Here is a 13,834-nt window from a genome sequence, read left to right as displayed (position 1 = left end):
GGATTGATTCAGTGACTGGGATAATTGGGATGGGAGTGTCAGAGACAGTGCGATTGGCACAGGACAGAGCGGAGTTCAGGGCTGTTGTACATAGGGTCGCTATGAGTCGCAGATGACTCGATGGCACATAACAACAACAACAACAACAACATATACATATAACATGAAGGAGACTGGGTGACGCAGCAGGACACTGAATGATGGACTCTCTTGTTCTGGGTTGTTGGTCATATGGAATGTTGGGCTAATGTTTTTGTATTTAGACCTCTTGTTTAGTGCCAACAAGACCCCCTGAAGGGTACTTGTATTTAAGGTGAGTCCCTCATCTCCATTTTAGAACTGGGTGATACAACAGAACACTGTAAGGTGGGCGCTCTTCTTCTAGGTTGTCAGTCATGTTGAATGTTGGTTTTCATTTTTTCATTTAAGCCTCTTTTTTAGTGTCAACAAGTCTTCCTGGACTAATATATGTTATTGTATTTTGGAGGAACTCTCTTCTAAGTCATATAGCACTCTTCTGTCAATTTGCTGTGCTGAGGTAATCTGGATTTGCTGTGATGCTGAACATTTTGCCATTCAGGTATCAAATGCCACAACAGTTATCCATGGTGGACAGTGTTTGGTGGAGCTCCCAGTTTAAGACAGGTTTGGGAGCAGGAGTGGCATCTACTTCCTAAACCACATACCTCTGGAAACTCTATAAACTTGGATGACAATAGAGAAAGCCTTCAGGTCTTTTGTTCTTAAGGTCACTATGAGTCATGTTCAACATGATTACAATCAACAACAACCACCACCATAATATAAATACCATTTGTTGTGAAAAAATTATATTTAACAAAAATAAATGTTTAGTTTGAAAGTTAATTACAAATGGACCATGGTAGGGGGACAAAAAAAAATCTTACCTTGTAGGAAAGTAATAGGCTATTGCTATAATAAAAAAATTTTAAAAAAGAAAAGAAAAAAATGGTATAAGAAAGCATATGACAGAAAGAGTATATAAAGAAGACATAATATTCCCAATAAAAGAAAAAAAAGAAGATATAATAGAGGAAAAGAATATGTAATATAACAGCAAATTAGATATATGAAACCAAATGGCAGAAAACTAAAGAAAGTCTGCTTCTGGGAGTAAGTATGTAAAGGATTAAGGTGCAATTACTTTTATACCTGATAGAATAAGATGTTATAATACACAAATTCATATTTTTCCCATTAAAAAAAGGCAATTCCATTATGGAACAAGGTAGCCCAACACAGTATATAGATTATTGGACAATAATAACACCACATACAAGAAAAATATTGCTGACTTTCCCAATGCAATCCGTTTCTTGATTTCCTGACTGCTGGTACCAAGAGTCAGCTGTCAGAGACCTCTCTAGAGTACTAAAAAACAATGATGTCAGTCTGGAGACTAAGGTGCACCTAATTCAGACCATCGTCTTTGCAATTACTTGCTATGCATAAGAGGACTGGACAATGACTAGGGATTATAGAAGAAGAATTGATGCCTTTGAACTGTGATGCTGGTGAAGAGTGTTGAATATGCCATGGATTGTTAGGAGAACAAATGGATTCATCCCTGAGAGGGTACAACCAGGCTGTTCCTTGTAGGCAAGGATTCGGAAGCTTCGTCTGACATACTTTGGAAATGTTACAAGGAGGGAATTGATCCTTGGAGAGGGACATCATGCTTGGGAGGATAGAGGGACAGTGCAAGAGAGGAAGACCTTCAATGAGATGGATCGATTCAGTGATTGGAGTAATTAGGGTGGGTGTGTCAGAAACATGAGGTTGGGACAGGATAGAGCAGGGTTTAGGGTTCTTGTACACGAGTCACAAGTGACTTGAAGACACATAACGATAACAACAACAAGATATACTGTTTAAGACATTGTTATGAATCAGTTGACTCAATGACATCTATGAATAACAAAATTAAATGTTCTCTTTGTCCAGGAAAGGAAAGTTTTCTTGTCTCACAAAATTGTCTTTGTAAGTTACCATTTAATAGGTTCTGATTATTAAAGATCCTCTCTTAGCACAAAAAGTATAGAGCTAGACTTGCTAGCCAGTTTATAAGCTGACTCTTCATTGGGTTTTCTGAGACTATATATCACACCAACGTAGGTTGCTCATTTTCCTCCTGAAGTGCATCTAGTGGATTCAAACTGCCTGCCTTTGACTTAGCAGCATAACTGTTTATCCACTAGGCTACTGGAGCACCCTAATTATGTTGGTTTTGGTTTGTGTGTTTTTTATTCTTTATGAGTCAGACCCAATTTACAGCTGACCCTCGGCATGTTTTCAGGAACAGTAAATCACACTGGTGTTGATTGTTCACGTCTTTAAGGTGGAGAAGTTGGTGGATTGAGACTGTGTATCTTTATATTGGCAACACAGCATCTTACAACTAAGTCACCAAAGCTTCCTCCCTAATAGGTAATATTTATATATATTTTAATATAGAATATATATTTAAAAATTTAGGATAGTATCTATCAAAATAAATCAAGAGGTAACCTTTCTTGTCTCATAAGATTTAGAAATTTAAGAGCAAAGATAAGTGTTTTCTATTTTCATAGAGAATCTATTCAGGCCTTATTTTACGTTCTTCAATTAGTAATTGAAATCAATACCTTATTCCAAGCAATAATTGCTGGGGGGGGGGAAATGCATAAGATGTCAGTTTTGATGAGGTGAAAAGATTAGGTAGCTTTTCAAACATTATTACCTTATTAACCCAAAATTTCTTAAGCAAATAGAAAGTTTCATATCCTGTTTGTGTGTCTTGTCTCAAAAATGGGAACTTGGTGTCCTCTTTTCCCTAGTAGACATTCATTTCCAAAACAGTAGATGGTGATTAATTGTCACTTGATTTCAATTTCTTTTGATGTTGCCTGGGCATATCTATTATTTACATGTAATGTTTTTATAAAGAAATTCATCATCACACCCCCCAAGTTGGCACAATTTTTCATAAATATGCTATTAAAGAAGTCTTTGTTTTGTCCCTTAACCAAAAAGAAAGAAATGTCAATAAGTTTATTTTCCAGAATATGATTTATGACGAGCTCTGCAAACAGTGCCTTCCTTTGCCAAACAATTCCTTTCAAGCATTTTTAAAAAGAAAATTGTGTAATGTCTCTCATATTATGCCAGAAAAATAACCAGGATATGAATTTGACATCACAAATGTGGTTCGAGCCTGGAAAAGATTCTCAGAATGTTATTTACTTCTATTCAAAAGGTCACAAAGTTAATTCTCTAAGCCAACATTTGAAAGTTACTGGCCAGAGAGTCTTGGATATTTGGAAAATGAATGTGTTTAAGTTCAAAATGTACTGGTGTGTTCACTTCTAATAAACTCTCTCACAAAACAGAACATTGTGTTCACCTTTTACAACTGCTTATTTAAGGACTTTGTAAATTTCCAGGAACATACTTTCAAATCCCTAATCTTAATTGAGCCAATTAAAAAAAAAGTGGGGGAAGGGCTTTTGAAGACAAGACTCCATGAAATATTTTAGGATATTGGGGACTCTGATTTGAATAATTATCAGATCATTCTTATTTTTAAATTCTACAACTTCCCATGTAGATTTCTTTTAGAAATCCACAACCCTCTATAAATGAATAAATATAGTCATGCTTCTATAGGAAGCTCTGGTGGCCTAGTGGTAAGGAGCTGTGCTATTAACCCAATGTCATGGTTCAAATTCATCAGTTGCTTCAGGGCAGAATGATGGGCAGTTTCGTCTACTACAAATTAGTGCCTCTGAAAATCCACTGGTCATCTATGAGTTGATTCTGATTTGACAGTACTCAAAAAGTACCCTCTCCCATAAAAATTACATAAGAACATAGCTTGGTATGGCAAATAGTATATATTGATTGGAGATTATTTTCTATGAATATTCATTAGTAATTACTAGCCACGTTGTGTGAGAGACAGTGAAGATTGGCTCAGGATAGGGCAGGGTTCAGAGCTATTGTACACAACATCACTATGAGTCACAGGAGATTCAACAGCACAAAACAACAACATTGTTTACCTATTATAACTTGAATAAGTTCACCACCATTATCACCATTTTATATTGTCTATTCTGACTCACGAAGACCTTATAAATGTCAAAGTTGAACTGTTCTCCATAAGATTTTCTTAGTGGTTCCCTTTTCAAAAGTATAATGTTAGAAAAAGAAGCAGGAGAATTTAGATATAGCTCTAGAGACCAATAGGCTGGAAGAAAAGCTGTCCCAGTGTTGAAGGGATCTGGAGGCTGTCAATGATAGGCTTGACCAGGAGAGCTGAGCCCAGAGGCCAGGCAGATTCTGAAAAAGGAGCCGAACAGCTTGATGAGCAAAGTCTCCAACTATGAGAAGGAGTTCATGTTGCTGCGGCAAGATAACCGGAAAAACATGCTGCTGTCCGTGGCCATCTTCATCCTCCTGAGCCTGGTCTATGTCCACTGGACCTCACGAGCCTGAACTGCCCACAGTCAATGCTGGTGAAGCTGCACTGGGCTCTGGCTCTGTCGGGACCAATAAGGTCCTTAGGCCTCAAGAGGATCAAGGTGCATGGAGCACTTCCCTACCCGAATGCTCACATGGCCTCCTGGCTGCCCAGCCCCTTCCTCCCTGGACTTGCCATGGGGCCTGCTTCTCTAGGAGGACACTGTGTGCTGGCTTCTCCCTGAGCCCACAGGAGAGGCAATAAAGAGGCCAGACTCTACTGAAAAAGAAAAAAAAAATGCTAATCTTACTTCTAAGTTCCTCTGAATGAGCTCAAATGTCAACCTTTTAGTTTTAAGTCAAATGTGGTAGCCACTTTCACCTTCCAGGGACTTCTTACTTTAATATCATGAATTTTTATCAAAAACAATTTTTTTTAATTATTTCAGGTTGACATTAACACTTTCCTGTCCGATGGATCTCAAAAATTTTCCAATGGATGTACAAACATGTATAATGCAATTGGAAAGCTGTAAGTATGAACAAGTTAACTATCTCTGAATAATTTGTAAAATAAAGCATATACAAATTTTAATGGCTTATATTGATAAAGTATTTAATAGTTTTAGATTTTCATCAAATAGTCATGTATTTTATTGAAATTAATGCTGCCTACTAACAAATGTACTTAATAATGAAACAGATGGAGGTGTAAAAGTAACATTTTTTTTAATTTGAAAAAAATTTATGTTTATATCTAAGCCATCAAAAGAATAAAGATAATACAATATTCTGAAAAATAAACTATATTATTGAATGACTGCTATAGATTGAGAATTTTGTTTTTTCTTGTACTTACTAAACTATAACTTTATCCTCATACTTCTTTACATTAGAATAATTCTTCTATTAAATAAGTTTGCTATCATCATTTAATTTATAAAGTTGATTTTGAAAAATCAGCTAATTCCAAAGTCTATTCTTCTCTCACACCATTTTGTACTCCTGTAGATAGCATTTGAGTCATTCGGAGTTCCCTCTGTTGTGATACTATATAATTAATAGAAAAAAATTTGTCAAAACTTACCATAAACTTACACAAGCGTGCATCTATGTTTTAGTTATTCTTTCAAAGTACCTTCTAATGGTTAACACATATAAAACCTTTATGTCTTTCTTTTTCTCTGAATTTATTTATGAATTCAGCTGTAAATTAATTGATTTGTAGTATTTAACAGCACTTAAAAATAAGAAGTATGCATTTTTCTTTTGTGTATCATATCTATTGTATCTGAGGAGGAAAGACAGTTTTAATGTCCTTTGAGAAAAGTTTACCCACCAGGCTTCACTTCCAGGCCTGAAGCAAGATACGCAATTTTTTGTAGCTACCACCAGATGGCGAGTCTGTTGCATGGGGGGAGAGCCACCAGTCCCCAGTGCCTTGGACTGCCAAAATAACAAACCCAGTCCTCAAGGGAAATGCAGCCAGGATGCTCCTTAGTGGAGAATGGCGAAACTCCATCCCACATGCTTTCAGTATGTTTTCAAGAGGGAATAGTTCTTGAAAAAAAGACATCACGCTAGTGAAAGAGGAAGGTCAGAGGAAAAAGGAAGACCCTCAACACAATGAATTGATAAAGTGTCTGCAACAAGTGGGTTCAAACATACCAGATCTGGTGCAGAAAAAAGACAAAATTCAGATCTGTTGGTTATAAGGTCACTATTATTCTTAGTCAACTCAAAGTAAATTCTCAGTAACAACAGAAGGAATTGGAAATGTCAGTTTCTCTAATAGTAAATGCTTTTTGTTATATCTAAATAGGTCACTTTTATAATCATTTATTAAATACTAAGCTTATAAATTGTTGTTGTTCAGTGCTGTTGAGTCGCAAGTAACTCACAGAGATCCTATGAACGAAAGTCCTCGACAGTTGTGAAACTTTCATCCTTTCTCCGTATTCATAGGGTTTCCTGAGGCAAGCTATTTACTGTAGTGGATGCCACTCCTGCTTCCAAGCTTGTTTCAACCAGGGAGTGCCACCAAACACTGTCCACCATGGGTAACCATTACTGCATTTGACACATCAGTGTCACAGTGTGCCGCTTCACAGCAACCACAAGTTAACCTCTGTACAGCAAGTGGACACACCAGGACTATATCACCTAGAAGAATGTTTCACCAAAACAATTAAAGACAGGTCTTAGGGCAGCGGATTAGAGTCACCCACCTGTGGCTTGGTAGCATGGCTTTCAGTCCAATAGACCAATATTAATAAATGATAAAGTAAATGAGAAAGATAATATAATCTCGTTTTGGTCAGAAAGTGTTGGGTTTTATTTAGGGAGCTACTTAGCTATATAAATGGAAAAGGACAGCAAAAGAAACACAGCAATCTAGATTTTTTAAAACAAAAATCTGCTATAGAAGAAAAGAATATATAAGACTAGTGCTCTAATTAATAAGCTGTGGATATTGGAAGTTAGTCAAATCAGTAAGAACCTGTTCAAGATTTAGGTGTAGGACAATTATTTGTATAACCTCATATAACCACTCATCAGTCAGTCTCATATAACCACTCATCAGTCAGTTTGTGTAATGTGGTAGGTTTTGTGTCTCATAATGCCAGAAGGTTTGCCACCAGTCCAGTAAGTATTTGATTAACAGTTTCCAGGAGAACTTACTAACCAGAAAATGCTACTGAAAGGGGTCTGGAGATATCCTTCTGAAAATTAGTCCATCACTGCCTTATATTTCAAAAGAGAATATTTTATCATACAGTGCTGGATTACATACAAACGTTCTTGTTCTTGTTACCATATATCATCAAGTAAACTACAACTTATAGCAATCCTATTAAAAACAGATCTGAAGCTTGTCCCATACTAAGCCAACCTCGTAATCTCCGCTATGCTCAAGTCCATTATTACAGTTATGATGTCAAATCATCTTGTTGAGGGTCATCTACTATTTGTCATTCTCAGCATGATGTCCTTTCCCAAGAACTGGCCCCTCCTGATAATATGTCCAAAGTATGTGAGATGAAGTCTCAAGATCCTTACCTCTAAGGAGCACCCTGGTTGAATTTCCTTCGAAACAGATTTATTTGCTCCTTTGGCAGTCTGTGAGCTATTCAGTATTCTTCTCCAATACCACAACTCAAAGACATCAATCTTTCTTCTGTCTTCCTTATTCATTGCTCAATTTTCAGATGTCTAGGTGGTAAGTGGATAGACTATGACTTGGATCGGGTGAACTTTAGTCTTTATAGTGACTCCATTGCTGTTTAGTAATCGGAGAGCTCCTTGATAGCAGATTTTTCTCAACAAAACATACCTTTTGATTTCTTGACTGCTAATCCGAGTGGTGTTGACTATAGACCCAGGAATGATAAAATCAATCACAACTTCAGTATTTTCTCCAGCTATTATGAAGCTGCCTACTGGCCCAGTGGTGAAAATTTTTGTTTTCTTGATATTGATATAGGAGTTATATTGAAGGGTGGAGTCTTTGTTTTTCTGCAACAAGTGTCTCAAATCGTCTTCATTTTCAGTAAATAAGGTTGTTATGTTTGCTTTTTCCTTAGGTTTGTTTTTTTAGTTTTTTTTTTTCATAACACAGATTGTTCATGAGTCTTCTTCCCATCCTGATTGTATATAAACCCCTTATGCTCAGCTTAGATGCTCTTGTAAGATGACAAGGGAAAACAGAAGAGTTTAAAATTAGAAACATTTTGCACCAGGGTAGTATCTTTTCTCCAAACCTATTCAATGTGTTCACTGAGCAAAGAATTCATGAAGCTAGACTTTAATGAAGAACTTGACATTATCATTGGAAGAATATTCATTAACAACTTGCATGGTGTAGATGCCTCAATCTTGCTTGCAGAAAGTTATGCGCTTGCTGCAGAAAACCAAAGGTTATATCTGCCATGATGGATCACATGGCAACATTAAAAAATGAAAAATCCTCATCACTGGATAAATAGGCAGCATGATGATAGGTGGAGAAATGATTAAAGCTGTCAATGACCTTATGTTACTTAGATTCATAATCATTTCCTTGGTACCAGCATTCAAGAAATTAAAAGACATCTGCTGAATCAAAACATGATCTTTTCAATTACTTTTTATGCATCTGAAAGTTGGGCAATGAATAAGGATGACAAAAGAATCTGTGCCTTTGATTTGTGGTGTTGAAGAAGAGTATTGAATAGCTCATAGACTGCCAAAAGAACAAAGAAATCTTTCTTGATGCTACCAGGGTGCTCCTTAGAGAAAAAGATGGTGAAACTTAATCTCATAATTTTTGGGCTCCGTTTCGAGAGGGGCTAGTTCTTGGAAAATGACATTATACTAGGAAAGGTGGAGGGTCACAGAAAGTTGAGAAGATTCTTTAACATGGATTGACACAGTGACTAAAAACATGCTTCATCATGAAAGTGTCACAGGTTAGAACAGGATTCAGATCTGTCATTCATAGGGTCACTATGTACCAAAATGGATGCAATATCTAGTAACAAAAGATTAAGAGACTAGGCAATAGGCACAACAATGGACTCCAGTAGGCCAGTGCTTTTAAAAATGATGCAGGACATTAAGTTCCTTAGACATTGCCACAAGTATATATGTTGAATGTAAATTCAATAACAACTAACAATAGCATGCACCAAAAAGATTATTTCAGCAAAATAAACGAAGTTTACTTGATAAAATAAAAAAAAAAATCCATACTATTCCAGTAAAAAAAAAAAATACAAATGAGTGACAAGAAGGCCTGGCTCAGGGGAGGCGGCGGGCAGGCGAGATGGCACGAGAAGAGCCTCGGACTTCTCACTACCAAGTTCGTGTCACTTCTGCAAGAGGCCAAAGACGGTGTGCTTGACCTCAAGCTGGCAGCTGACACCCTAGCTGTGCGTCAGAAGCGGCGGATTACTAATGTACTGGAAGGCATCGGGCTGATTAAGAAGAAATCCAAGAACAGCATCCAGTGGAAGGGCGTGGGACCTGGCTGCAATACCCGGGAGATTGCGGATAAGTTGATTGAACTCAAGGCGGAGATCGAGTTGCTGCAGACAAGAACTGGACCAGCACAAGGTGCGGGTGCAGCAGAGCATCCGAAATGTCACAGAGGACGTGCAGAACAGTTGCTTGGCCTACGTGACTCATGAGGACGTCTGCCGATGCTTTGCTGGAGATACCCTTCTGGCCATCTGGGCCCCATCAGGCACCGGCCTAGAGGTGCCCATCCCAGAGGGCCTTAATGGGCAGAAGAAGTATCAGATTCATCTGAAGAGTCTGAGCGGTCCCATCGATGTGCTGCTGGTGAACAAGGAGGGCTGGAGCTCACCACCTGTGGCTGTGCCTGTCCCACCACCTGAAGATCTGCTCCAGGGCCCACCTCCAGTCTCTCCCCCCCCCCACCTCTGCCTACACCTGCCCAGCCTCAGGAAGCCTCACGGCCAAGTAGTCACCAGCCATCCACCCCTGTACCTGTCTCCAGCAGCGGCGAGGCCCACGGGGTGGCTGGTCCAGTAGCCGAAAGCACAGTGAGTTTCAGCCCTGGAACGGACAGCAAGGACAGTGGTGAGCTCAACTCGCTTCCTCTGGGCCCGACCGCACTGGACACTCAGCCGCTGCAGTCTTCTGCCTGCTGGATAGCAGCGGCAGCAACAGTTCATCAGGACTCAACCCTTCTACCTCCTTTGAGCCAATCAAAGTAGACTCCACAGGTGATCTGGACTTCACTAAAGAGTTCTTAGAAATCTTGGAGCTCATGACAGAGTGCATGAGCTCAGAGCTGCTAGAGGAGCTGATGTTATCAGAAGTGTTTGCCCCCCTCCTCCTGCTCTCTCCATCCCCTGGAGACCATGACTACATCTACAACCTGGACAATAGTGAAGGTGTCTGTGACCTCTTTGATGTGCCTGTTTTTAACCTCTGACTGACAGGACTTGGCCCTGTAGGGCTGAGACACAGACCATCTGATCTGCCGGACCTCATCCCACCTCAGTTCAACACAGTCACAGGTTCCTGGTGTCCCCACCCTTCCCACACCTGCCTCCTGTACCTCCACCTGCGTATATTAAAGGGAGTAGGGCAGGGGGATCAGCCTCACCTCCTGGAACCAAACATTTGATTCTTTCCTGGAGCCTGCGCCCACCTTGTGCCCTCCTCACCCTCTTCTGCCACCTAGTGGCGCAGAACCCATGACGCACCCACCTGACAGCCCCACGCCCTTGCTTCCAGTCCGCACCTCCAAGGAGGGCAGGGCAGGGGGCGCTGGGACCTTTGCTGCTGCCTGCTTCTGACCCTCCAGCTCCTCTGGATCTCTGGTGTGTCCCCTCAAGCCCTGAGAACCTGTAGGTGATGAAGGGTGCTATCCGGAAGGAACAGAGGTCTAGGTAGTAATCTAGGTGGGCCATTCTGTTCATTTCCCCTCAAGTTAGAGCCATTTGTAGAGTTTTAGAAAGACTTATAATGAATGGATTCCTATATAAAGATTATTTTTATACTTTTTTTGCAGCAAAATTAAATTGGTACAGTGTCCAAGTTAATAAAGACCATGCCTAAGGCTGAAAAAAAAGAAGGAATCATATGACATAGAAACAATAGGATTGGATATAACAGCTTATGGGCATCAGTGGATCAGAGTTAAAGAGCTTAGATAAATTGGATCATACTAGAAGCATTAACAGAAAAAAAAAGGAAAATAGAATGAGGACTAAATGATGAAGGGCATATGGTTAAATCTTATTTTAATGAGTTTCAGATTTTGCAAGCTTAGGTTTAAAGCCAAAGAAAGATGTTAGAAATAGAGATCCACTTTAAAAGACACGTTCACAGTGGTGCAAAGAATCAGATGAAATAAAGTAAAAATATACATCAAAAAACCCCACAGACAAAAACACACATTTCAAGAATGACTGTGTTTGGAGTTGTTAGATGAAATTCCAGGCTAATAATTGCCATTGATGGAAAATAAAAACAGTATTTCTATTTCTCCAAAGAGAAGAGAATCTGCAAGGAGAGTCATTTTAGCAGGAGCAAATATTAAGAAAATGTTTTTAAATCATTATTGAAAAGGGATTATCACTCACATGACAGCTAACAAGAAATATGAGTACAATAATGATGATCAGAGATGAACTGGCTAGAGTTAGAAAAGATAAAAATGAGTGATGAGAAGGTGGGAGTAGTGTATGAAATCAATAATTCTGTGAGTGTTAGAAATGAAAGAAAGATGAGAAAGAACACGTGTCTGAAGGATAGCTGAGTCACTGAACTTCTTTTATGTAATAAGGGAAGCTTACTAAGACATGTTGGTTTTGTGACTGTTGTTGTTGTTATGTGTCTTTGAGTGGAATATAATTCCTTGATCTTATGAACACCAAACCTGAAACTTGTGTTTGATTAGCAGTCAAAACTTTAAACATTATCACAATAGAGTGTTATTGTGCTTGTTACATGCCTTGAAGTCGACTATGGATCACAGATCAAAACAGATCTGAACCTTACCCTATCCTGCCCCATCCTTAAGATCTCAGACATGCTTGTGCCCATTGTTACAGATACTGATCCAATTGATCCTGTTGCAGGTTTTCCTCTTTCTTTGACCCTCCACTATTCCCAGCATGATGTCTTTTTCCAGGGAATAACCCCTTTTGACAAAGTGTCCAGTGTACATGAGACAGAGTTTCATCAACCCTGACATTAAGGAGCACTATAGTTGAATTTCTTCCAAGACAGACTTCTCTGATCTTCTTGTAATGCATGAGATCTTTGGTAGTCTTCTCCAATAGCACAATTCAAAAATATCAAATAAGCTTCTATTATTCTTATACGATGTCCAACTTTCAAAGGGAAGGACCTAAGAGCTAACATAAAAGAAGTTTTCATATGTTTATATACCTGATAACATTACCAAATCAATATAAAACTAAAAAAAAAATACAGTCTCTTTCTCTGTCTGTTAATTACTGTGGCAGGAATAATTGGACCAATTCTAACCTTTTTCGTATTTGAGAATCACCTCTTACTTATTTAAGAGAATATTAACTTACAAGATTGGGCAATGTTGAGATCTTTTGTTCATAAAGTCACTGAGTTTAAGTTAATGAGATGACACCTAAAAAAATAATAATATTAACTAAATTCAGATAGCAGATATTCAGAGAAAATCTGTCAAATTTTTTGTTGTTGTTTTGTCCTGTCCAGTCACCTACAACTTATAATGACCCTATATAGAACAGCTCTGAACCCTGGCTTACCCTGAGCCAGTCTCACTGAGCATAGTGTCAGTCCATCTCACTGAGGTCTTCCTCTCCTACACTCCCTCAACCCTTCTACAAATTATGTCCTTCTCCAAGAACCAGTCCTTCTTGGCCACATGTCCAAAGTAAGCGAGAAGGAATTTCAAAATCCTTGCCTCCAAGGAGAAACTTGGCCTCACACTCTCTCAGATAAGCCTTTTTATTCTGATTGTCCGTGTTCAGTATGTTCAGTACTCTAACACATTTCAAAGGCATCAATTATTTGTCTGCCATCGTTGGTCATTATCCAGATCTTTGATGCATAGCATGTAATTGTGCAGACCATGGCCTGGATCAGGTGCACTTTAATCTCCAGAATGATGTCATTGCTCCTCAGCACTCTAGAGAACTCCCTGACAGCAGACTTCCTCAATGTAATTAATCTTTTTATTTCCTGACTTCTGGTGCCAAGAATGTTGATGGTGGAGCTAAGCAAGCTGAAATTGTTAACAATCTCAATCTCTTCTTCATCCATCACGGTATTGCCAATTGGCCCAGTGGTAAGAATCTTGTTTTCTTGATGTTTACTTTCAATCCATTTTTTTAAAGACTTCAGTTCTTGACCTCCTGCAGCAAATGCTTCAGGTCCTCCTCAGTTTCAGTGAGCAAGGTTATATCATCTACATATTGCAGGTTCTTAATGATGAGTTTTTCTCTAATTCTAACACCAAACTCCTGTTCATACTGTCCAGCCTCTTGAATGATATACTTTGCATATAGATTGAAAAGATGTGGAGACAGGATGTATCTCATATGCACTGCTTTCCTAATTTTGAACAATTCTATGTTTCCTTGTGCTGTTCTGATAACTGCCTCCTGGTCCAAGTATAGGTTTCCCATAAGCACAATCAACTGTTCTGGGATTCACATTCTCCTCAAGGTTAGTGACAATTTTTAGTGATCTACACAGTCAAATGCTTTTGCTTGGTCAATGAAGAAAAGATAGATAGATGTTCCTCTAGTACTCTTTGCTTCCAGCCAACAGCCATCTGACAATGGCAGTAATGTTTCTAAAAGCCATAGCCCCTTCTAAATCCACCTTGAATTTTTGGTAGTTCTCTGTT

General features: G+C 38.8%; 2 pseudogenes; both read left to right on the top strand.

The window, feature by feature from the left end:
* LOC102874649 overlaps window positions 1-4,497 on the top strand; it is a 9,695-nt pseudogene extending 5,198 nt beyond the window's left edge.
* Window positions 4,498-9,218: 4,721 nt separating this feature from the next.
* On the top strand, window positions 9,219-10,402 carry LOC102874257 (annotated as a pseudogene).
* Window positions 10,403-13,834: the final 3,432 nt, after the last annotated feature.

Source organism: Elephantulus edwardii, unplaced genomic scaffold (assembly GCF_000299155.1).
Source record: "Elephantulus edwardii isolate Elephantulus edwardi_28Jun2011 unplaced genomic scaffold, EleEdw1.0 scaffold00018, whole genome shotgun sequence".
Lineage (NCBI taxonomy): Eukaryota > Metazoa > Chordata > Mammalia > Macroscelidea > Macroscelididae > Elephantulus > Elephantulus edwardii.
Note: the sequence above shows the minus strand (reverse complement) of the source record. Positions and strands in the feature narration are given on the sequence as shown.